We start from the raw sequence: 25,705 nt of genomic DNA, 5'->3' as shown, positions 1-25,705 counted from the left end.
TAATTTATACCCCATCAGTCACTTATAGTAAAAAGCAACATTTTACATCAGCAAAGTGCATGTTCCTTCTTTATATGAACACTGGTATTTTTGTCACAGAAAATGAAGGAGTTCCAAAAGCAAGCTACAATTTGATATAGGGTCTACAGGATATAGTAGTTAGGCCTGTATTCCATCCAGGTAGATTGCTGGTAAGCTCCACTATCTACACATATTTTAGACAGTCAGGCATGTCTAGACTCTTCATTTTGGGTTTGTTGTCTCCCAGTATTGATGGTTACAATGGCATACTTGGGTGAGGATAAGGTCAGTGCTTCAGTGGCACACATAAACTTCCAAAGACATGTTCTCTATGGAGACTTAGTAATATTAGTATTTTAAAATGAAGAATTCCTTGTTTCTAAAAATTATAAATCACTCACAGTTAAAATTCACAGCTAACTTGTCTTCCCCCCCTAACACTCGGAAATGTGATTTTATCTAAAATTGAATTGTGATTTCTTTTTTCACTTAACTTGCCTTGAATTGTTTTCCTCCCACTTGAAGCCTGTGTCCTCTGGGAAGCCTGCCTTTTGTTTAATTTGTCTGCCTTGCCTCTCAGCCTGTCATGGTTCCAGTCATACCATCTCGAGAATATGAGCTTTGCTTGGCTTCTTACCTCCAGTTCCTGACCATAGTAACTAGAATTTAGCACATGCTCCAGGAGTAATTTGGATTGCAGTGAATGGATTCCATGAGTAAATGTACATTTCTGTCATTTTACATATCACTTAAGCAATCTAATTTGTTCATTTTTAAACTTCAATAAATTTAGCTGCTCTTATTTGTATTCATGTTACTACTTGCACAATCTGTATGTTAACTATATTTTTACATAAGATTGAAGTATTAATTCGGAGGATGATACAAAGGAGTGTTAGACTTTCTCAGTCAGTCTGCTGCCATGGTTCTCAGTCTTCCTGATGCTGTGACCCTTTAATACAGCTCCTCATGTTGTGGTGACCCCCAACCATGACATTACTTTGTGACTGTAACTTTTCCACTGTTATGAATCATAATATCTGATATGTGACCACAAGGTGTCATGACCTACAGGTTGAGAACCACTGATACACTATATCTGCGATTCATTCATTTATGATTTAGTGGCATTTATTGAAAAACTTCTGTTTTTCAGTTATTGGGTTAATAGCCAGTAGAGAAAACCTCATTTGAATATTATAACTTACTATAGGGAACTTTCAGTCAGGAGGACAAAGCACTAGTAAACCACAGAATACATGCAAAAATTATGCCAGGGATATGGGAGTCTGCAGGAATGGCAACTGAATAAAATCAGTATAGAAACCCATTACCTCATGTCCAAGATGAAGGAAAAGCCTAGGTGAAAAGTACAAAATGTATTTCTGTATGCGTTCATGAATCACTCAACTGAGAATGAAGGAACCATGACGTCCGCCAGTTAATTGGTTGGTTCTGATTTCTCCAGCTTTGTCAAGGGGAGCTTGTATCCTGCAAGTGAAGCAGAAGGTGAATCATTAAATGATATGATTAACATAAGAATGTAAGTTTTTGTTTAGAAATTTTTTGGGGGGTTTCTTTGAAATTTTCTATTTATGCTTAACTAGTATATTTTTTTCTGATTCCATTCCATCAATTGCTTAGCTGTAACCTGGAGACAGCAGATTTTGAACTAGGTTTATCCAGAAGACTTTAAAATATAAGTGCTCTTACAGTGGTGTATAATCTCCAAGTTTGTTTGAACTCATCTATGGGAAGAATCTGTCAGGTGGAAAGAAAAAAAAGGCTATAGACATTTAGCCTCTATTAGAATGTCGACTTTTTATTTTCTTATATCTCTGGAAATTACTGTGACGCTTATACTAACAGCTTTAAGCATGGGTTACTTATAGAGTCTTAAGGCAGAATCAGTATTATCTTACTTCTTATTGCTTCGTAGCTTTCACCTCGCTTTATTAGCCACTGCTTATGTTAGCAATTGCCTTGAGAGATAGGTTAGTGAGATGCTTGTCAAACCATGTGCTTTTGATGAACACACACAGAAACTGAACAAGATATCATCTCTCTTGTCTGAGGTCCCACATGCCTAAGACCATTTGCATAATAAACAATAGGGTGTGCAGTTTTTCTCCCTTTATGTGCTCAACACTTTCTAGAATGTCATACTGCCCACATGAGTAGAAATGAGGAGGAAATTTTAACACATTTACTACAAAGGGATGTTTGTTCTTAGAGTTAAAGCCCTCATCTTCAGATTTTCAAGTTTAGAAAATTCATTTTGCCAAAACAAGTAACAATTGGGTGACTCACACATTTTTACACAAGGAACTAATATAAAAAAACAGAAGTGTTATTTTATTACAAGAAATGTTACTGAAAGATGACAATTCCTTGGTCTATTGGACAGCACCATTGCTCCATTAGCAAAATAGACTTGGAAGTTTTCAGTGCTCCAGTGAATGGATTACATGAGTAAATGTACATTTGCACATGTTCATCATTTTACATATAATTTAAAGAATCTAATGTGTTTAGTTTTAAAAATTTCAATAAATTTTACTGCTCTTATTTGTATGTGTTTTACTGCTTACAAAAACTGTGTCTTACCTATATTTTACATAAGGTTGATGTTACACCTGTTATACGTCTTATGAAATGATGAGTCATACATGTGCAGCTTACTTATGAATACAGGCTCAGAGACAGCAAAGTTGGACTAAAGCTCTTCATTATCACAGTCATGAGAAGGACAACTTCCTTTTCTGCCACAGGAAACAATACTCATGTAGAAGCTGGACCTGTGTAACCTGTTTTCTCAGTTGATCCTGAAACCAAGCCCTTGGGCTAGCTTTTTCTTTGTTACCTCTCATCTGTTGTCTTAATTGCTGTCCACATTCCTTAAGAATCTGCTCAAAATGAGATTATTAGTAGTGGACAGTATATATGTTAGGTTATTAGATTATGAATAGCTGTGTACTGACTGATTATTCTTTTGCTGGACATTGAATGGTTTGATTATTATTCTTCCCAGAGCATAAGATTATTGTGATTAGGGATATTGTTCAACTCAATTTATTTGATTGTATTAATACATTTAATTGGCTGATCAGAACTTAGTTAATACTTTACTGATTATTAGCTTGCAACAGTGTCTTTCCACTGTTTGTATTGAATGATAGCAAATCAAACAATAATTATCATAATTTAAAAATGATTCAAGTATCCAACAATAAACAGCAATCAGAAAAGAATAGAGAAAAGATGTGCCATCAGGCTTTTACCACAATTATCTTCTCTTGTATTGAGATTTTAAAATTAGATAGAAGTTTCACCTTTCTTTATGAAGAGTCTATTAGAGGGTGAGAAAATGATGGATGTTACAGCCATTTTAAAATATAGCTACCTTTTCAACCTATGCTTTGGTTTCACCACTGAGAAAATGTTTTTCACTGTTGGTCATTTGAAGATTTCAGGTATATAGTTGATTTTAAAAGATTTTTCTTCCTTTCCTATACATTGCTATAAAAGGTTTAAAAATACTAATTATGCAACTAAAAGTAAGTTTTGCTGCTTAAATGAACTTTAAGTAAATTTCTCAGAATTCTCACCCTTCTCTTCCAGGCCTCAGCTTTGTAGCTGCCATTCATTGGGTTTCACATAGAAAAAAAAAAAAAAAAAAGAAAGAAAAGATAAATACTTTTGAAAAAAAAGCATTTCAAATTTAGGAAAATGTGAACTACTTCACAACTGATATAGTTAAATAGTTCCTATATGCCATGATTTATCAAGGATTTAATACTTGAGTCTTAAAGATTTTAGGAGTAGTTATTACGAATTGACTGATTAATTCATAAAAAGTACTTAATGTATACACAAAATCTCTTGCCCCTTTCCCTAAAATGTGGTATTTAAGCACTGTGCAAATACGTGTTATTAAGAGCAGAGTACATTTTTCAAAGTGGTTGAATTTTTCAGAATGGTCAGACATTAGGGATGTAAAGGAGTTCACTTTTGTTATTTTCAACTGCTTTTGTTTAGTTGTTTTTAATAGAGAACTCTTTTAAAACATTACCTGTTTAATCTTTTCATCCTAAGGACAATATACTCACCCGTTAAAGCAACACAATTTAAAATTGAGTATTTTAAAAGTTTAAATGATATTGAAATGTCATTAGAAGTGGAAAATTTTATCTTAACACATCGTCATTACAAGATGCTTTTACATTATTAGAATGACTCCTGCAAGTTCAAAGTCAGCATTTAGTGGAGCTTATCATGTGTTCTCCCTTTCATGTATTTACCAGTAAACATTTATTTGTCCATCAGTAAACATTTTTGGATGCATATTATACCAGTTACTGTGTTTTCATTTCACTGTATAAATCACTTTATTTTTAAAACTGAAAATTTACAAAACGATGTGTATTGTAGTTTTCCAGCTACACTAAGCATTTTCTGTGGCCTGATTCAAATCCTTCCCCCTTTTTTTGTTTAATTGAAGAAGCACTTGGAAATGTGGGATTTTTTCCCTTAGTGTATGTGTCCCCTTGTAATTCCTGCACTTTTTCTCCCAGCCTGTTTAGTTGCTCCTTGTTGCCTCCCCATGCAGATTTTGCCCTCAGAAGAGCAACAAGATTAAAATATTTTATATGAAACACTGGCAGCATGAAGCTTCCCAATTTAATTCACTAAAGGAAATCGATTTTAAGAATTCTCATATTTTCTTTTTTTTAAATTCCTGTGGACACTCATCATAGCTGAGATTTTGTTTTTTTAGTGTCGTTTAGTTTTTTTAGTGTAGAATCTAAGAAAGTAAAATTATTTCCAGATGGAATTCCATAAGGAGTCTTTTTATGGAGAAAAGGCTAGTGATCTCCTTAGTGAAGAGAATGTTGTCCTGTTCCCTGTTTGTCTACTGGTGATCACCTATTTGGGGAAGGCAGTCCTGTAGACATGGAGAGTTGGGCATGAATAAAATGACGTATCTGCTCACAAAGTCCTTAGTGAATTGAGTCAATAAGGAGAATGCTGCACAGTGGATTTGATTTACAATAGAGGCTTCTGTGGTGGTCTGTAGATGTACCCAGGAAAGACTGCTCAAATCTGTCTGTACAACAGGAGTAACTGAAATGTCACCTTGTCTTTTGTGGTATTCATTATAAAAGGCTCCCTTAGTATAGTGGAGAAAGAGGTGGACAAGAACAATTTAAAACCTACTGTCTTTTCACTGAAGTTTTACAGTTCAAAAGCTTAAGGAGACAGTGTGCCTTTTGCTTGTACCTCATTATGTGCATTATAAAGGCTGCACCATGTGGAAGAGAAACATTTTGATATTTGATTCCAGGGGGGAAATTGGTGAAGATAAAAAGGTGGCATGGAGACATTAAAACCCAGCTTCCTTCTTTCTTCTATAGGAAATTGTTAGCTAAGTTCATTTTTTGGTTTGTTTGTTTTTCAAGACAGGGTTTCTTGTGTAGCTTTGGAGCCTATCCTGGCACTTACTGTGAAGACCAGGCTGGCCTTGAACTCACAGAGATCGCCTGCCTCTGCCTCCCGAGTGCTGGGACCAAAGGCGTGCGCCACCAATGCCTGGTTAGCTAAGTTAATTTTATAAAGATCTTTACACCCATTCTCCTCTTATGTGACTTTAGAGTCCCTTATTTCCTAACTCCCAAGGATTGTTGAGTTTTACTAAAACACCTCTACAAAAGAAACTTTTTTTTTTTTTTTTTTTTTTAACTTGGAAAACTTGATTTTCCTAGTTGCTCAAATGCCGTTATCTGAACTTGGCACCTTTTCAAGAAGTGGATATTTCAAATATGCATATTTAAAATATTGACCTAATCATTGAATCAGGTAAATAACTCTTGTTGTGCATAAAGAAACATGGCACTGGTTTACAAAACACTTTTGTAACTGTGGACTGAACACCCTTTCTTCTATAGAAATTGGGTTACATGTTATTTGATCTCTTTTCACATTTTGAGTTTATATGATACACGATGCTAGTCTATGAATAAAAATGTTTTAAGGTTTTGATAATTGTCTAGGTGTTAACTCATTTATCTGAGTTTAACCTTTGAATTCTTTATTTGATCATGGTGTAGTCAGTGCTCTTATCTCGCACCATTAACAAATTAGGATCAGTGAGTTTTACTCATTAGTTGTCTATCATTATTCCAAATTAATTGTCTACCATTATTAGTATTTCATATAATGCTTTTATCTACACAGGAGTAAATGAAATCCAGAATCATTTAAGTCATCAAATGCAGGCTAACTAGCCTCAGAGGAGACAAACAGCCAGAGTTTAGGTACCTTGATCTGAACACAGCCATGGATTCAAGTGTCTATTTTGCTCCCAAATGTTTCTCAACTACTGAGATCCACTTCATTGCAAATTGTTACTGAAATGACACCTGCTTGTTTTCTCAGAAGGATGTGTGGTCCAAGTCAACAGGCACATTGCTTGGTTGGGTTGTTGTTATTTTTTGGTTGTTTTCCCCCTGCCCATAACCCTTTTCTGCAATGAATGAAGGTAGGCATCATGGAAAAAAGACATAAGAAATCTTGCTGGTGCCTAGGGCTATTTTTTCATGCATTTCTGACAAATCAGATTGCTTTCTGAGCTTTAGCTGTATACAAAAAGTGTATTTCAGTCTAAATTTTCATCCTTCCATGTGGATTGCTAATATTGTGTGGGCTCCAGAGCCTTTTTGGAGGGAGAGTTGCCATTATGAAGAGGTCTGCTTGCTAGAGCTAGCTATAGTGAGTGAGGGATGCAGTCTGAACGCCAGGAATATATTTTACTGCTCACAAATGATCAAGTATTACATTATGAAAAGAACTATTATGTATATTTATTTTAATTATAGTTTTTGCTCAACCAATCACTTAATGTATATTACATATGAAAGTGACTTTTGAACATAATTTAGCAGAACACATGACAATCTAAGCCACAAACTTTCTTTTTGTGCTTTGCTTTCTTCTATGGGCATCTCCCCATGCATTGAGAAACTCTAATTTACATCAGAACTATACTTTGTTAGGTATTATTTGAGAATCTAAGAATCTTGGTTTCTTCATATCCTCTTTTAACTTCTCCTTTATCCTTCCCATTGTTTAGCATTTCTGTAGTTCCAAGTATATTCCTCTTTAGGGGAAAATGGTTTCTCCTTAACTTTGAGAGGATACTGAAGTGCTGTAATCCTACTTTTTAAACTGGGAGTCAGAGATGAAATCTTTCTGGAGGTGTTAATTGCATTATCTGTGTGGAAGATGTTCTGTATCACAACACACTAGTCACAGATAACTATGAAAATGTACAAATTCAAGAAGGAGGAAACCTTGTGACCTTTAGTGATTTCATTTGCACAATGAATTTCCTTCAGGCTCTATAATTGTATGATTTTTCTCATAACCTTAAATCCATTCAAAACCATTGAACATCATTGTGTGTGAGTGTGCACGTGTGTGCACATCTGTGTATGCTGAGATGCTGAGGACTGCCCCTGTATACACTAGGCAAGTGCTCATGCAATTACATGCTTAACTCTGGAGATTCTTTTTAGCTATGATAAGAATAAATCACATAAACACACACACACACACACACACACACACACACACACACACACACACACACACGACAAATATGTTCCTGTGACAATGTGCGTGTGCACATGAACTGGGATGCTTTCTTTCTTCTCAGAAAATCATGAAATTTGTTTATGAAAGTTATGCACTGGTTTCTAACTTCTTTCAGTTTTTATTCTTACCTAAGATGTTTTAGTTAAATAAGTATCAATTCATATTTTAATACTCACACGATTAACAGAAAAGGTTTCCTCATAGGCTTCTTTGACATTTAACTTTCTGATTTCCTCTTCCATGCTCTCGAAGTTTATTTGAGAAATGAATACAATAGGTTAATCCATGAAGGATGCCGCATGCCTTTCCGGTTTCCGAGGCCGTTCCATGGAGGATTGGATGTCACTCTCTTGATTGAGTAACAGGAAAAAGGCTCACATCCTACTTTGCAGCATCATGATTTGGAGATAAGTGTATTATGCAAATCTTTCAATTACCCTTCATTTATAGTGAAAACATTGGGGGTAATGATCTGGATAATTCAAGCAATTTTAAAACCTTTTTCCCCATTGGAAGACAGTCAAAATGTTCCATCTTTGTAGTTGCTAGCTTTGAGTTATTTGAAGACTGGGCATTTGCTAGGTAAAGTTAAAATAATAATAATAATAATAATAATAATAATAATAATAAAAATAATAATAATAATAATAATAATAATAATAATAATAATAATAATATAGAGGAATTCTAGCTTCATTTTATTCTGTAGCCACAAGTACAGGCATTGCTTTATACAAGGATGGGTGTGATAGGCATGTGGACATCCCCCTCATCATTTTAGTCTGTCTTGATTTCCATTGTGAAAGCCTTCTGCTTTATCATCTATGCCAGAGTAGTTGACAGCCAAAAGATGTCTTCAGATTGTTTTATCATTAATAAATTTAGTTGGAAAAAATAGGAAGTCACTAGCCTGTGAAGATGAGGAGGAAGCCTCTGGTCAAGAGGCTAGTCAGATACTGTGGTCAGAGGTGGCAGCATGGTTTAGTTCTGATGCTATCACAGAGATTGCAAGGTCAGTTTTTAGAGGAACTTTAACAGTGTCTCAGAGTTTAAGGGCCCTGAGTATTTCAGATTTTGTCCCAAATATAATAAAATTTTGACACTCTTTACATTTTTAAATTGCTCCTTCTCTAAATCATGTTCTTTCTTTAGTTGTTATTGTATACACACACACACACACACACACACACAGAGAGAGAGAGAGAGAGAGAGAGAGAGAGAGAGAGAGAGAGAGAGAGAGAGAGAGGAGAGTGCCTGCTTAGGTCGTTTAGTATTGCTTGTGGACATGCTGACATGAAAAGGGGCAGTTTCATGGGAGCCACATCCATGGGACAAAGAAATACAGGCAACTAAGGAAGGCTCAGGCAGGACAAGTATCTTCTTTTGGGACTGAGCCCTCTAATGGTTATCCAATGCCAAATGGCCATTCCTGAAATCAATATTAATTGCTTAAAAAAAAAAAAAAACCAAAAACATAGACTATCAGTGTTATTGCTTAAACTTGAGGCAATAAAATATATTTTGTAAGGAAGTTAAATAATGATCAGACTTTGTTCTCAAATCTGTTCCTCAAATACTGTAAGAAACTTGCAGGAGCACATTTTCAGTTGATCGGGGTCAGCCCGACTGATGTGAGATCCCTGGTGGACAGTGCTTTTCTGTTTCTCTTCTTCATCGAGTAGGCCACACAGATGTGGTCTGTGTTCTGTATTCTTTATAATGAGCATGGAGCAGTTTGTATTTTAATTTCAAAATTGTGCCAGATTTCCCTCATGCTCCATGCTTTTCCCATTATACTCTTGACAATTTGCTTAAAGCAGCTTTGCTGTATTTTTGTCCAGGGACTGACTACAAGAAGGATTTAAAATAGAATAACAAAAATGCAATTGAAGGCTTGAGAAAATCTTCCTGAATTACAGATTTTGGTTTCAACAGGAATCTTTTGAGCAAGGTATGGATGCAGTCAGTATTCATGTCTGCTGAATGTTTGCACATCTTACTGTGAACTAGGCATTACTTTCTGCACCCACATAAAAATAAATACAAAAATTAAGAAAACAGTTTTTTTTATCATTTCTGATGCTTGGATTTTCTTGGAGGGGATAATATTGTTTTGGTCAAAACTGCCACATCTTATATGAGAAGCAACTACACTCAGAATAATGGGTATATGAAGATGAAAATCCTAGCTTTCCTAAGCTTTGTGATTTCTCTCTGTTATGTGAAGTATAGGTTATAAAGACTGTGCCATTTTCTGCAATGCAGATTAATTCCAGTTTCCATGGACAGATAGCGTTAGCTCTGGTCATAAAGATTCTTTTAAAGGCCCTTATTATTTACATTAACAACAAGGAACAACAAAAATAGCAGCAATGGTCAAACTAGTAACGAGCTACTTTAGAACTCCAATTCAGCTCCCATCCATGTTTTGGTACGAGTTGTGCCATAATCTCGACAGCAGGTAGAGCTATGCCCATTTCTCAGTGACAGAGTGAGGTTTTGAAAGATCTAATGAGTTGGTCCAAGTAGACAGGACTACTACTTAATAATTCCATCTTAGCTTTATTCTAGATCCTGTCTCCATTATCAGCCATCTTTAGCTTACCTCATGTTCCATAAAGGTGTGTTAGCCATACATAGGTCCTCACTTGACCAACCAAGTGAGTAAAGAATCTATTACCTTATATGCCACTAAAATACTTTCATGCTAGCTCAGTGTCTTTCTCAGTTCAAGAGCATGAACCATGCCTTTCTTCTTCACACAATGACTTTAAACATTACTCCTTTTAAAATTTACCTAGGAAAGAAAAATTAATCATTTATCATCTAGCAGTGAACACATTAAATGATGTTGAATGCCATTTATAAAAATTTGGCTTTAATTCTTCTATTCAGTAATGCTTTATTTATAGATTCCCTCATTGAGATCTCCATTTATGATGGTTGCCATTGTTTCCATAGAAGTCAGGACTTTCAGAAACAATGTGCTTGCTTTTGTTCTTTTGCATTCTTCCCATTATTCCTGCTTGAATATTACCTCTGCAGTAGTTTCCTAGATTTTCTGTTTTATTTTATCAATATTATTAAATATTCATGTACTTATTTACTCTCTCTCTCTCTCTCTCTCTCTCTCTCTCTGTGTGTGTGTGTGTGTGTGTGTGTGTGTGTGTGTGTTTATGCATGCCTTGGCATACTTGTGGAAGTGAGAGAAAACCTCTGGGAATTAGTTCTCCTTTTCTATTATGTGGGTCTCTCGGATTGTATTCAGGGCATCAGTCTTGGCAATAATTGCCTTTACCAACTGAGCCATCTTGCTTCTTTCTGGCTTTTGTTCTGTATGTCTAATGCTTAACTAAAATACTGGCTGGCATTTATTGACTCAATAAATTTCTGCTAAATGAATAGATGAATGGATACCATTTTTAAATTATAAGTTACAATGATGCCCACTAAAAAAACAAAACTGCTGTACAAGGCAGTCATTGTACCTTGCTGATCTCACTCATATAGTTCGGATGAGTGGGTTGCTGAATGAGGATACAAACTTAGCAAATGAGACATCAGTATGCATGTTTTTTTTTTTATTTCAGGACACTACAAAACTAGAACAAAGCCCACATGAACATACTATCATGCAAGGATATATAATTAAATCCAAACTGTTGAAAAACAATCTTAAAAAAACATCCAGCCCTATCTGTCCTGTGTAAGATCGTTGGTAAATATGCCATGTGGAAACCAAAGGAAATAATATTTATTTGTATATCTTTTTAAACGAAGATGTGGTTTTCTGTTGATTTTTATAAGCTATATGTATGGTAATAGCATAGTGATGGAGACATAAGGCATACAGTTTCATAATTTTTTGCCTTTCTCCAACACAGGGAACCATGTAAATTGGGTCATAATATGCTCTTAATGTCTGGAAGTGCTAAGAGAATTTAAAAGAATAATGGAAAGTGTTGTAGCAACAACAAAAAGTAATAACAACTATAGAGATAATGGAGTATAGGTGATGAGAACGGCACTATAGAAGACTGGCTTGTTGTGGCTGGAGGCCAAACCTTGCTTGTTCCAGCTGATAGTGATCAAATGGAAAATAATAGTTACACTGACAACCTGTGAAGTTGCATCTTTAGTGAAGCGAGCCTTAGTAGAGAATAATTGCCAGCAAGTGACACTGAAGACAGTGAACGTCAGAGAAGAAAAACACCCTGGTTGTAAAATGCGTTCATACACTCTGTGAAGGAAAAATTCCATGCAAATTCAAGTGCTATCCTCTGTGAGTAGCACTGGGCAAGTGTTGGTGTTAAATTTCAGTGGGCACTGCACATAGGAAATGAGTGCTTGAAGTGTAAGCTTTGAATACTGGATGCTGCAATACTATCAGCAGAGTTGAAGTCATTGTAATGAATCAGAGCTTTGTAATGGGCAGCTGAGTGTTTCAGATAAATCTTTAGGAGTTCATTATTATCCAGTGAAATTATTGCTACCAGATCTGAAATAACAAATCTGTGGCCTTGACATTTAATCAAAGCATGAAAACACATTTATTGAATCTCATATTTGAGATTATTGTTGTAGCAGTGCCCCAATTAAAGCATGTGGATTTTAAAAGTTCCAATCAGACAATAAAATGTAAAATGCTTGTTATCCACACACAGATCCTTTTATTCATAGCATTATGTGCGGTTGCCTTTTCTCAAATATGCTTATTTTGAGTTTTAGTGAAGGGAAATGGCTTTAATCCAAATTTATATACTTATATTAAACAACTACCCAGTTTATTTTTAAGAGATAGAGTAGTGAAAATGTTGAATGGCTAATATTCCTCTGAATGGTTAGCTGAAAGTAAATTGTCTATAAGAAAGTGTTGAAAAGGAGTTTGCACCTGTCATGGGACTGATGTATAGCACTAAAAAGTTTCACACAGTTGCATAATTTGAATTATTAAACTTCAAATATAAATGCCCCTTCAAACTCTGGCTTATTAAGATAGGTAGAAAAGGGCAAGGATGAGGAAGGAAAGGAATTGGTGTTTCTAGTTACCCTTCTTTTCACATCTCTGAGAGATTCCAAGTATTGTCTATTCATGAGCATCTGCAAATCACATTCCTGCTTAGCTGTCTCTTCTCTGATCTAATAGAAACTTTGATTGTTTTCTAGGATTTACATCCAGAGTAATTGTTTTTGCATTTTAATATAGAAGGAAGTAGATTGAATAAATGCATAACATATTAGAAATGCTATTAAGCAAACGATTCTGTGTGGTGCTGTTGAATGAATGTTTTCTTTTACTCGTCTGAGCAAAACACCAATTTCTCCAATTATTTTTAAATTGATTGTTCTTTATTGTTGCCCAAGGAAAAGTGGGGGAAATGTGTTTATGTGTTGAGTCCATTTCTTTTGTCTTGTATGATGCTCTAGCCCACAACAGTCACCATACCACCCAGGTATCTGTGTCTGCAGGTCTGTACGGGCAGTTTACCACGGCATCCAGCATGAGAATTATTTTTCCCACCACTTTAATTCCTGTTATTATAGTGTTATTTATAATGCTCTAATCTCTTCTAGCAGATGTGTTTTCCTAATTTTTGCCCTGTTGCTTCTGTAACTAAAAATATGATCTCTATGGTCCACTCTAGGTAGTCACCTACAAACTCCCATGAGGCTGTGGTGGCAGAGGGAGAAGACACATCTGTGCTTGTCAGACTAGCATCTGAAGAGGTCAAAAAAGTTGTCACACTTGACACTGAGTTGGAAGAACAGGGCCACACGTGGTTAGAGGTCTGCAGTCCCAGCACTTACAGGCAAAGTCAAGAGGATCTTCCTGGGGCATTGTAACAAGATCTTGTATCATATAGACAGAGGGAAGGGAAAATATAAACTAAAACAAACAAAAATAAGCAGCAAAACTCATACTGGTGTGTGAATTGATTTTAGATACTTTGCCTCATAGTTTGTGTGTGTGTGTGGGTGTTCTGTATAAGAACTGGGTCAGGAAATAGAATTCTATTGTACTTAGCAGAAAGGTAGTAAGTTGCTTACTTTGGTGGGTGCTAACGCTGGTGTGACATGTCCTAAGGTCTTGTGTAGTGTGCTTTTGAAAAAAAAAGTGTGTTATTATGAGATTAAGGATGTTTCCCAGAATAGTAAAGGTGTCTGTTCTGACCTAGGAAAATAAACATGCCTTTGCTGGTATGTTGAGAATTGGGCCATAGACTCTTGTTGGAAGTGTTGTACAGGGATTCAATACATGTATTAGTGGAATTCAAGTAGCTAACAGTGCTGTCGGTAAAAGTGGGAATGTTATAGGCAGTATCTCTACCATGTTGTAGACACACAGGCAAGTGATATTTTCATTGGTTTCTTTTCTTCTCCCCCATTCCATAAATATGTGTTACAGATAATATAAATGGCAAAGATGAAAATCAGGCCCATTCTTAACACTATGAAAAAATAGTCCTCCTGCCAGGAGGTTTGTCTCCCTTGGGTGGGAGGAACAGTAAAAGGAAAGCTGCATTTGTTTCTTAAAAGGTACTCCAAGAGACGTTTCCCAACAGCAAGCTAAATAGCATGTGGCAGTTGCCACAGCAACCCATTTTTGTGATTTGCAGAATAAGCAAGCAAACCTGATGCAAATTGTCAGTCAATGAATTTTCTTCTCATGGAAGCTGGTAACATATGTAGCCTTGTTTGGCCAATTTATGTATATTTGTGATGCTTCATTCTCATCTACTTTCAATGTGTTGTCATGTATTAATATTTCATTCTTCAGCTGTATAATTTCTGAGTTGTATATGTGATGTTAACTGGAATAACTAGATGTCAGATTTGCAGGAAGGTTGTTATTGCAAAATGAAGGTTATTTGACATCTGTTTAGCAATTCTTCAGCATATTGATGTATCAATTCTTAAGTTTACGAGGAAAATTCAAGTTAATTTTCAAGGGCATTTAAAAGGATTTTAAATGACTATTTCTTTTCTAATCTACATGGGTAGAAACATTTTTCTCTCCAAGAGACCTATGATGCACAATGGTCTTAGCTCTGGGATGGACATTTCTAAAATGTCATAAGGTCTCCTTGGTGCTATGCATTCTAGCAAGTGGCTCTCCAAAGCAGACTCAGCTCAGCTCTATATTCAAATCCTCCTTCTGTTCCCCCTCTCTCTTCATGTTACTTGCATAAGGCGCTCTCTCTCTCTCTCTCTCTCTCTCTCTCTCTCTCTCTCTCTCTCTCTCTCTCTTTCTCTCTTTCTCTCTGTCTGTCTGTCTGTCTCTCTTCACTAAAATGTTTAAGAAGTTAGGACCTTCACAGTTTGAATCAATGTTGTTCATGCTTTAATGGAATATGAACCTGGTTGTTTCTGTACGTATTTGAAGTGGAGATGAATGAAACACATCTTACCTGGAGTCCACAAATGTTTCATCTCTCATGGTCCCTTAGCAAGTAACCCCATTTGCCATCCCTTCCTAAAACCTTGCACTTCCCTTCATTTCAAGCTTGTTGTTGTCACTTTCCCCTAAAACCAACAACAGAATAGACTAAGTAAAGGAGTAATGGTGTGACTTTTGTGTTATTTATCTTGATTTCTAATGAGTGTTGACAACTGTACTTGGTAATTTCATTCAAACTCTTCTGTCGTTTCTTATAATTCATGTAATGACAGCATAAGCATACAAAATGGAAAACATATAAACTGTAATCAAGCAACAGAAGTGAGGACATTGCTTAACAAATTTCCAAATATAAATGGTTACTCGCTAAGATAATATTGACTTATGTATTACTTAGCTATGATAATGGAATCAGGACATAAAGGGAACTGGAGATATAAAATTATATAACTTTTGTCTCTTCTCTGCTTGAGATTTTGTAATTGCCAATTCTGGAGGGAAAAAAAAAAGCTTAAAATGTGAGTGTTGGGGCCAAATATATCCATGGCTGTAGGAAGAAGGTGATCCCTCAGCAGAAGGTTGTTTCTCTAGCACATTGGACTTGGACAATGATTGCATGGATATAAGTCTGACCCCAGAGATAGAAGGGGTGTTACACTGGGGGGTTTGACAGTGAAATGTAGCTTTTGTCTCATACATGTCTCCCATGGGTATTGCTTTTCTGTGCCCCACTTTACTCTATACTCTCCCCTAAAATTTCTTAAACAGTAAATGCAAATCTTTTCGTTTTCTCTTTTTCTCTCTTGTGCTCTCAGAAGAGTATTCAATAGAAGTAGCCTAGTACTTTAGAAGACAAACACAGACTCTGGTTTTCTAGCCATTACATGTCACTGTTTCCTTAACTGGTAAAGGATGAGTGACGATGTTGCTCCTCTCACAAGAATATTGGAAACATTAAATATCTGAAGTTTTCAGTAAAAAAAAAATTATCCCAAAGTCATCACTAATGCCAGTCATTATCAAATTAACATTACTTCTATCGATTTACTACTTCATTGTAATATGTTGTACCTTATATTTAGTTAAGTGTGAGAGATGTAGTAACAAAATTGGCAGAGCAAAGAGAGCTACTTGGATGGCATTTGCCTGATTTCCAGAAAGGTTGCAGAATTTACTTGCCTAGTAGACTTTTTTCCTCATTATTTCTGTGCTAAAAACTGTTACAGTCTGGTGCTGTATGATGACATGTGTTCAAAGAAGATAGTAACTGGATACTGTTACAGCTCAGCATGGCAACATTTTATAACCCTTAATGGCCAGCAGATGTTTTAAAAGTATGCAGTGTTTACATACATTTGAAAGTATACACATGTGTATATATGTACTTGCTCACACAGGAGTAGGGCTCTAAAATTCAGTTGTTAACTATATATATCCAAGCATTCCTTTCAGATCTTTTTGAGATGTTGGATATGGTTAGATATTGGTTCTTGAGCTGGAGAAAATGAACTCTTCTAGAAGTTGTTCATATTAATGTGGATGTTGCTCTTCAGTATTTGCAAGGATTGCCAATGAAAAGACATAGAAGAGGAAAATGAAAGCCATTCCTGTGAGGAATGGGCCTGTGTGGTCTTACAGACCATGTTAGCATCAGCAATTCAGAAAACATTTTAGCTACCCAGGCTCTGAAGGGCTCAATATTCCCAACTGTGCTTTCTTTTGAGAGGAAACTTACAGAAATGTTTTTACAAAAGTTTGAAAATTGCAATGATACTTATCATCCAAACACTGTCATTATAGAGCAGGTGCTTTAAAACCTTCTATTGACTGGAGCATGGAAATCTAAGGCTTTGGATTTGAGGTGGAATGCCCGTGAAGAATAGTAAATCTTACCACACAAAGAGAAGGTTTTATTCTAGGTTTTTTAAAAAAATATATAAATAGGAAATCTGTTGTTTCTATGGCTGTATTCTTTTGAACTTTCCTTAGTAATTTTTCACTCATTGGTTTTCTTTTCCTGGTCTAAAAAAATGAAACTTCTGGAAGTCAAAGACAAATGCTACTGTTTCCCCTGACACTTCTGTTACCACGTCTCCACCCCTACAATCATGTTGGGACACAAATTCAAAACTCCAAACTCAGTACATTAACATGCTTGATGAAGAGTAATGTGTTACTGTCAATAAAATGCCAATCTAATGAGGCGTCACAGAAAGTGACTGTGAGTTGGTGAATAAGCTTCTTCCACACTGAAGCTGAGACTGTGCAGGTATTGGATATTTCATAGAGCATGTCCTGCTGAGTTTTTCTGTAGGGTTGAGTACAGAAAAATTACAGTCTGTACTTCGTGAAATTTCAACCTCACAGCTGGTGAAATATTTGCTAGGCAAGAGTTGGATCACTTTGTTTTGTTTTAGTTGTTTCTTTAAATAATGGAGTTATTTTGAGTAAGTAGCATGATGCTTATCTAGCCCTCCCAGACTGTGGAATCAGTTTTATTAATTCTGACTCTGTATTCAATGACATTTGGAATCAGCTCTCCAGACAGTGTAGAATTCACTCATCAGTTTGGTGGCCCTTCCTTGGCAGCCCTCAGTGCAATCCCAGGGGGAATGTGATAGGATGTGTGAGATGAGCAATTCATAAGCACAGAGGCAAATAGGACTTTTCATATTTTAGATGTTCCTTTAAGGATATGACGTCTCACTTCAAGCAGATCTAATCTGAGATCCAAGAGAGATGAGTGGCATGTTCTCTAGTCTCGGGAGAGCAGAGCTGCATTGTGGTTATCATAGTCTTGTCTTATTATCAGTTCACTCAATTCAGGTCTCATAACCAAACCAGTAATTATTTAGTCACACCCTCTTCTCAGTCTATGCTTTGGAGATAAATACATTATGGTATGCCTATTATATGCATATTTTGTATAAATTCAACCAATTTTCACACATTAAATCTTTACTTGATTGACAATATACCAGCAGAGGCCTTTGGTTATCTGCTGCTCACTACTTATGACTTTATTTTTGCAGAGATTCCCTAGAGCATATGAGGTGCTACTCTCAGAGTTTCTGAAATTCTTCAATTAAGGAAAATTATCAAGGGAGTTTGATGTAGATCAGCATGGATAAAAACATTGGGTCTATTTGCTGTGATACATATGCCACTTATTTTCAATATGCACCAACTATGAAAGTAACCCTTCTTGTTAACGGAAATGAAAGGTCACTTTTGAATGAATGACCAAGTAGTGTATTATCTTAGACTATCTCTGCCTTCAAAGATACATAGAAGTCATTGCCAAGGAAAACACAGGGCGGCATGTTGCTATATAACCTGCTATGATGGTGTGAAGTGGAGAGCATCAGGCTTCAGTGAAGTATACAGTTAGTGTATTAGATCCTCTAGTGCAGTGTGGGAAAAGATGGAGGGAATTTGTGCTGACCCAGGAGAGGGGTCACCATGCTTGATGGGGAAAGTTACTTATGGGACACATTTAAACTTAGAAATGCTCCTCTTTTTTTCCAAATATTCAAAGTACAGAAAAATAAGAGAAAATTGACGTATTTTCCAAAGTGACTCTTTTTTAGGAGCAAAATGATAAGGTCAGAGCATTGTTCTCATATAATATGTAACATATTTATGTTCAAGAAAACTTTAGTTATTTTACACTCAGCCTCTGTCCTCTAAAATGTGATAGAAGTCTTAGAAGTTCATTAAGTCCTTCTGCAATTCAACCATGGTCACTTTAGTGTATATTACATTGTCTGATTATAAAGATTAATAAATGTACTTAAACCGAAATTCTTAATTAGTTGAATTATACTATGTTCACTATTCATGAAATGAGATTGTACTGATCAAGTTTTACCATGTGGAATGGTGATAAAGACTAACTATTGTAGCAGATCTTTGCTGAAGAACTGAAGACTATGAGCCTATTGTTGAAAATGTTGGTGAAAAGTTCTTCCCAAAGGATAAACATTAGCCTTTTTCTAAAGCTATGTCATTGGGCTGGGACAATAGCATTCTTCTTGATTGTATGTGTTTTGCAGTCAGATAAAAAACAAAGTTGAAATCAGGCCCTTGGCACTGGAAATTTGTTTATCCAATTTGGAAAATTGTTTACCCATGTGGAGCCTCGGCTCCCTCATGGAGAGAAAAGGTCTCTATGGAGCTGAACCAGGGTTCAGAATATGCCATGTGTTGAATTAGTGCTGACCAACATCTTCTTCTTACCCACCTTTCTCCTGTTGTAATAAATAAAGAAGAAGCAGGAAATACGCTATTAAAATTTTTAAATTAAACAGTACTCATGTTGAACAAGCAGGTTGGCTTGGGGTGGGGGTAAAGAAGCTTGCTGCCAAACCTAAAACCCACATGAGGGAAAGAGAGATGTGACACTAACAGGTTTTCCTTTGCCTTCCAAGTGTATGCACTTGCTCAGCTCCCACTCACATGCACACACAGACACAAAGAATAAATAAGGATAATAATTTGAATATACATATCCTTTATGTATTTTAACATATACATGCCTTTATGTATTTTTAGTTAGGTGATATTGGTACATTAGACTAGTTTTGTTGCTTCAGAATTGAACATTTTTGGTAATTGAATTCCTTTTTTCATTTGTCTAATTAGTTATGATTTAAAATACATTTCTATTTTCATAAGACATCTTGTGTGGATGTTCCTTCTCTTCCTGGTCACTGGAGAAAGCCTCAGTTTAAAAAAGCAAAATTATGAGAATCTGTTTTCTTCCTTCTACCAAGTGCATTCTAGGGATCAAATTCAGATTGTCAGAATTGGTTACAAATGCCTTTGCTCGCGGTACAGGCTCTCCTCAGAAACCTATTTACATTAGTTTCTCTTTAGCTTTTTCTATGTGGGACAGGGAAGCTGAAGGAATCCCCTGCTAGCCTTCTTTGGTAGGGAGTTCACCGTGAGAAACTTTACCAGGAGCCAGTATAGACAACTTCTGATGAAGTCTCATGTTTGGCTTGGAGTTCACTTTGAAAACCAAATGGCAGCTTCTAAAGAGCTAGGTTATTGATACTGGGGAGGATCAGTGAGTTTCCTTGGAAATTGGTGCTCATGCTGGCAGTGATGTAGTGTTCCCACTTTTTTTTCACCTTCCTTTGTTTAAAGGAGAATGCACGAGGACAAGTGTCAACAGACTGAGATGAACTCCTTAGTGGGATTATTATCAGTCTATATTGAAATTTGAGACACATGAGCTAAGGTTTGCATTTTTTCCTTTTTGCCATTGTTATATATGTGACCTCAGGCAATGAGCATGTTGAATGGTACTTTAAAAAAATTCGGAAGCCTTACCCTGTCTGAGGAGTGGATGGGTGGTGGGGCAGGGGGAAGGAAGAGGTCGAGGGAGGAGAGGATGGAGTGGGAACTGGGATTGGTATGTAATAAAATATAATTTAATAGCAACTATGAAAGAAGATGCCTTATAACCTCAAGTTCACCTGGCCTTTGTGAAGTGAATCAATTGATCTAATGAATATTAACAGTTAACTCTAAGTAAGTAAAACAATACTCTTCTCAGAGAGAAAAAAAGAGAACAAATGAATGAGTGCAGCAAAGAGCTTTTTCTTGACCTGAGTGTGGTGTGAATTGATAGTGTGGTGTCATTTGGTGAGTAACCTGAATCCAGCAGGGCAGCTTAGAGGAGTTGAGTCAGTGGGAGACAGGGTTAACCTGTATGACATGAATGAGTGCCCTGTAGAGCCAAGCTGACCTTGGCTTTCTGTCCTGTTCTGTCTTTAGCCGTTATATTACTTTACTTTTCTAAGTGCGTTTTACTCTTTTATAAATGGAATTAACAATAATACTTCATGTGGCTGTTGTGAGTATTAATTCAAGACTTACCACACTTTGTCATTCAAAAGCTACCATTGCTTGAGTCAATACAGTGTTGTCTGAGAGAAGTAATGTGGTTTGAACTTACAGGTTTTCTGCTTACAGAATTTATGCCACAACATTTATTTTAGTTTTTTATTTCTTTGACCATTTTGTTCAGTAACAGCATATTGTAAATGAAAAATGGGACTTTGAAAGGAAAGTAGGATTTGCTTGCTCCTTCAAACCAAAGTAAGTCATTAAGGAAATGTTATTTTGGCACAGGCTGACTGATTTTTAAAGAGGTGGCTGAACATCACCTGTGACAGTCTCTGAGCAACTGTAGTGTGTATAAAAATGTTTGGATGTGGATGATAAAGTGCAGTCAGAGGAACAAATACAAATGACATATCTGGAAAGAGAATGCAGTCAGGTATTCACAGCAAATTGACTTGTTGGATGAAGAAAGTCTGTGCTCATGTCTTATAGAGACATTTTATATATTTTTCATGCAGAAATTACTGCAACCAGAGTTCCCCAGGTTTGTGTTTGCTTTGAATATATTTCTGTTCCATGTGTGGTGCTCATGTGGCTTTGCTCTTTCCATCCCACCGACCTTTGTCATTGGTGATGGAGCTTTGCAAGCTGGACCCTCTCCTTCCTCTGTATTTTTGCTCTCTAGGCCTTAAGCACCTGCAGTGGGAGGCCATCACCCCCTTGCCCTTTATAAGAATTAGAATACCATCTTCCTAGCTATATATTGAAGTGATTCCCTGCGACTATTGAAATTTTAGCAAAGGTCATTGAGCTCCCCTGTGTCCTGCAGGTGTTGAATACTCTGCAGAACATATTTAGTACTCAGGGTTTCTGAGACTGACTTTTGATAAAAATAGAATGAATCAGAGCCTAGAAACACTGCTAGCAAGCTCTGGTAAACTGGGATTGCTTAGGCATATAAATGTGATGACAAGGAGAATATTCTAAATACATAAAAACAAATATGAGTCATAGAGTGATAATATATGTCTGGTTTTTAATATCTCTTGATTTTTCTCTCTCCCTCTCTCTCTCTCTCTCTCTCTCTCTCTCTCTCTCTCTCTCTCTCTCTCTCTCTCTCTCTCTCGACAAGATTTCTTTGCAAAGCTTTGGAGCCTATCCTGTAATTCACTTTGTAGACCAGGCTGGTCTTGAACTCAAAGAGATCCGCCTACCTCTGTCTCCTGAGTGCTGGGATTAAAGGTGTGCACTACAACTGCCTGGACCTTTTTCCTTTCCCTCCCTCCCTCCCTCCCGCCTCCCTCCCTCCTTCCTTCCTTCCTTCCTTCCTTCCTTTCTTTTTGTGGCGGGCTCGGGGGCAGGGAGGGGGGTGTCGAAACAAGGTTTCTTTGTGTAGCGGTGCAACCAAAGTAAACTTACAAGTTTGTTGACAGTGTGATTTAAATGCCCCAATTTTTGTCATGAGGCTGTAGTGTATTATAGAATAATTATTCCAGTGAATGGATCAACTAAAACAACCTGGCTTAATTTAGTCTTTTTAGAACAAAATGTTAAGCCATCTTACTACCATAGTGCAAATGAAGCTCATATGTTTACTCCAGTCAGAACAGCCAGCATCTTCACTTTGTTCACAACTGCTGTGAGTCTGAGCCTTTCTGAAGGCTCCTGTCCGGAGCCTTCCGAGCACACATATGAGCATCAATTTAGGAGCGTTTCTATGGCTGGTCCTGGGCTCCCTGCTTTATAGAAGCAAAAAAAAACTCTTTCTCTTCCTGCTTCCACAGGAACATAGGTCCCAGTGGTTTCCACCACCACATAAAGAGAACTGGTTACTGATTAAAACTCTTCATTGTGCCTGTTAGGGTGGGAAGGCGGAGGTCCATGAAGAAGGAACCTCCCTGAATGAGCTGCTAGGAGCTCTTGGTGTTCTTCCTGTTAGAAGGTACTACTTTTTTTTTTTTTTTTTTTTTTTTTTTTTTTCTCTTTTGGTTTTTCGAGACAGGGTTTCTCTGTGTAGAGTACATCTTGACAGCTCACATATACATGTCTTTGGGGATTTTTGTTGTTTTTTCTTCTTTTTCTTTTGAAAATTCATGATATTTTTGCTCATTTCAAAGACTATATTTCTTTTAAAAGTAAAATATATTTATCACTTAGGTTCTCAGACAAAAATATTTTGTCAGTGAAGTTTGTTGGCATTTTTACTTTATTATTTTGTAAATGTAGCAGTTTACATCTCTAAGTTAGTAGGTCTCTGGATGGTTGGCTAACCAGGAAGGGGATAGGAAGCAGTGGCTTCTCAGTGTAAGTTCACTCATGTTCTCATGGATGGAGCGTCCAGTCACCTGAGAACTTGCATCATCATTTTTGGTAACCTAGAAAAAACCCTGAGGAACTTATTACACCATTACATCCAGTTTTTGAGACCTATGCCCCTCATCTGACTATCAGAGTGATCATCTCATCAGACAAACTTGTGGGCTTAGACCTAAAGATAATGTGTTGTTTAAAATTATGTAAGGCATGTAATGTGTTTTCATTGAATCCTCCCCTCTACCTCCCTCTGGTCCACCTCCAATCATATGGGGAAAGTGTCAGTTTTCTTGAGGTGATGTGGCCCTTAATAGGCCCTCAACGCTCCGATACGCCCATGTATATATTTTCTGTACTAAGTAGTGTTTTTCTTGTTTAACATAGACATAAGCTTTCTAAACTGTAATTAGTTAAGAAATGTAGTTTTTGTTTGTTTGTTTGTTTGTAGAAATCAATCTGGAAAACAAAGGACTAGGAAAGATCAATCTAGAGAATGAGTTACTGAAGAAAGGTGGCTTATGGTGTTTCAGATTTGACGATGAGTACTACTCTGCCACTGGCTACTTACTCAAGTCCTTGGCTCCTCCCATGTCAGCAGGTACAGGACCTCACTGTTCTGTCTTAGAAGAATGATCATTATCGTGCCCACCCTGGTCTTCCAGGTTGGTCAGAGGGAAAAATGTGAAAAAGTGTTCTGTGAACAATAGAATTTTAAACAAATATCCACAATTATCATGTTCTTATCCATTTTTAATATCCTTTATTTCCCAAAAGTCTGAGGGTCTGTGAATTATTATTGTGTCACTCAAAATTAGAAGAACATTTTAGAAACCAAAATTTTAGGCACAGAAAAAAAAATTGAGCTGTGAAATAGAGAAATGGCATTGCTTATAAAGGCTGTCACTCTGAAAATGAAGAAAGCAGTGTGGGTTTGGAAAGAGGTTTAGATAGTTTTCTTTTGTCACGTACAAGCCAGGCATGGGTATGAAAAAGGAATAGAGAGAGAAGTATTAATTACCTCAAATTATTTGAAACAGAAGTAATGTAGATTCTTATGGAAATGTACAGCTTATAATTAATAACTATCTCTAGACGAAGGGTAACAGTATTCTTACTAAGAGTTTGAACAGCAAGGCAACACTCTAAACTATATGACTCACCTTCAAGTATAATGGAATATATATATTCCATTAGTCTGTGTGTTATGCGTTTGAAATAATCACTGCTATTGGATGGTAACTTCTGTTTCTACAATACTTGATCTGGATAAACATTTTTTTTTAATGGTGTATGCTCTGCATCCAACTTTTGAATAATGGAATGAACATTAAAAGGGTTTCTGCTTTAGAACTCTGCAGTAACTAGCTGAACAAATTCAAAATCCAATGATGTTTTATTTCATTATAATTATAAAAATGTTAAACTCTCTGGGTCTCTTCCCTGGTTAAATGAACATATTAAATAAATTGCTTTCCATTTGAATCTGCTATTAGTCTATGAGATATCATGTTTCATTCCCCATGCTGAAGCTGAAGGTATTTTAGAAAAATAAAACCTTCCTTATGTTCTAAAGATAAGTGAACATGATAGCAAACAGGTGTAAAACTTGACAATTATGCAAATATAGTAGATGACCAAGTAAATACTATATTGACAAAGGTTAAATTGTCCTCACTAATCTTGGACTGATTGACTTCCAAACAATGTCTTTGGAGATCTACTTCTCTTGTCAGGTAAAAGGAAGCATTTTTATTCTCTACTTTTTCTCATCCATGGGAACCATCTACTTTTGCATACTGGAATTTGATTTCCTTTTATTTTGTGACCAAAGGATGAAATCCAGGAGGTTTCCCTTGCTCGATATCATTTTATGCAAGGGGTGAGATGCTGTGCTTTCCCATGTCCAGATGTTACCCACTGAAGTTTTCCTTAATGTTCCTGTATAGCCAGTATAAGAGCTTCCTAATGACAAGGTTGAGAAGTTACATTGCTGAGTTTAGTGGTTATTGTTGTATTTACTTCCATATATCAAAGAAACAATTCATAAATAGTTCAACACTCAAAACAAAAGCCATGTAGACTAGTTCAGTGGTCTGTGGACATTGTTTCTTAATATTGGTTAGAACCATATACTTTTACATAAATTACCCTTTGGGGACATCCTTATTTAGCCTTGAAGTAGGAGAACATTTTTGACAATTCTTCCTTTTAATGATCTTCAGATCCACCACCTTAGCAAGAACGTTTAACTTAAGAAATTCCTTAGGTTACAAACCTTTCTGATCAACTGTGTCAGCTTGCACCAAGCACCAATGTTATGTTAAACAGTATTTTTACCCCAGAGCAAGTGAAACAAAAGAGTAAGGGAACATTGCAACTTCAAACCTCTTTGGGGACAGAAACAGGACGTGTGAAAACTAGGAACCAAGAATCAGTGAGTTCATTAGTGACTGGTAAGCTGATCAC

The 25,705-nt window shown here is 36.4% G+C and overlaps 2 protein-coding genes across 12 annotated transcripts in view; one reads left to right on the top strand and one right to left on the bottom strand.

The window, feature by feature from the left end:
- The window catches only part of Immp2l (inner mitochondrial membrane peptidase subunit 2), an 874,875-nt gene that overhangs the window by 410,638 nt on the left and 438,532 nt on the right, over positions 1-25,705 (top strand). The gene's annotated exons all lie outside the window — the stretch shown is intronic.
- Positions 1-25,705, bottom strand: part of Lrrn3 (leucine rich repeat neuronal 3) — a 32,385-nt gene that overhangs the window by 3,641 nt on the left and 3,039 nt on the right. The window contains exons 2-4 of one of the 5 annotated variants that reach the window (XM_027419810.2): positions 7,851-8,055; positions 3,630-3,657; positions 1,356-1,512 (exon numbers count right to left, since the gene is read on the bottom strand). The gene's annotated coding sequence lies outside the window, so the exon portion shown is untranslated. The remainder of the gene's footprint in view (positions 1-1,355; positions 1,513-3,629; positions 3,658-7,850; positions 8,056-25,705) is intronic. The other 4 variants (XM_027419809.2, XM_035445035.1, XM_027419812.2 and 1 more) reach the window with 4 other exon arrangements.

Source organism: Cricetulus griseus, chromosome 5, assembly GCF_003668045.3.
Source record: "Cricetulus griseus strain 17A/GY chromosome 5, alternate assembly CriGri-PICRH-1.0, whole genome shotgun sequence".
NCBI lineage: Eukaryota > Metazoa > Chordata > Mammalia > Rodentia > Cricetidae > Cricetulus > Cricetulus griseus.
This window is presented reverse-complemented; position numbering and strand designations above follow the sequence as displayed.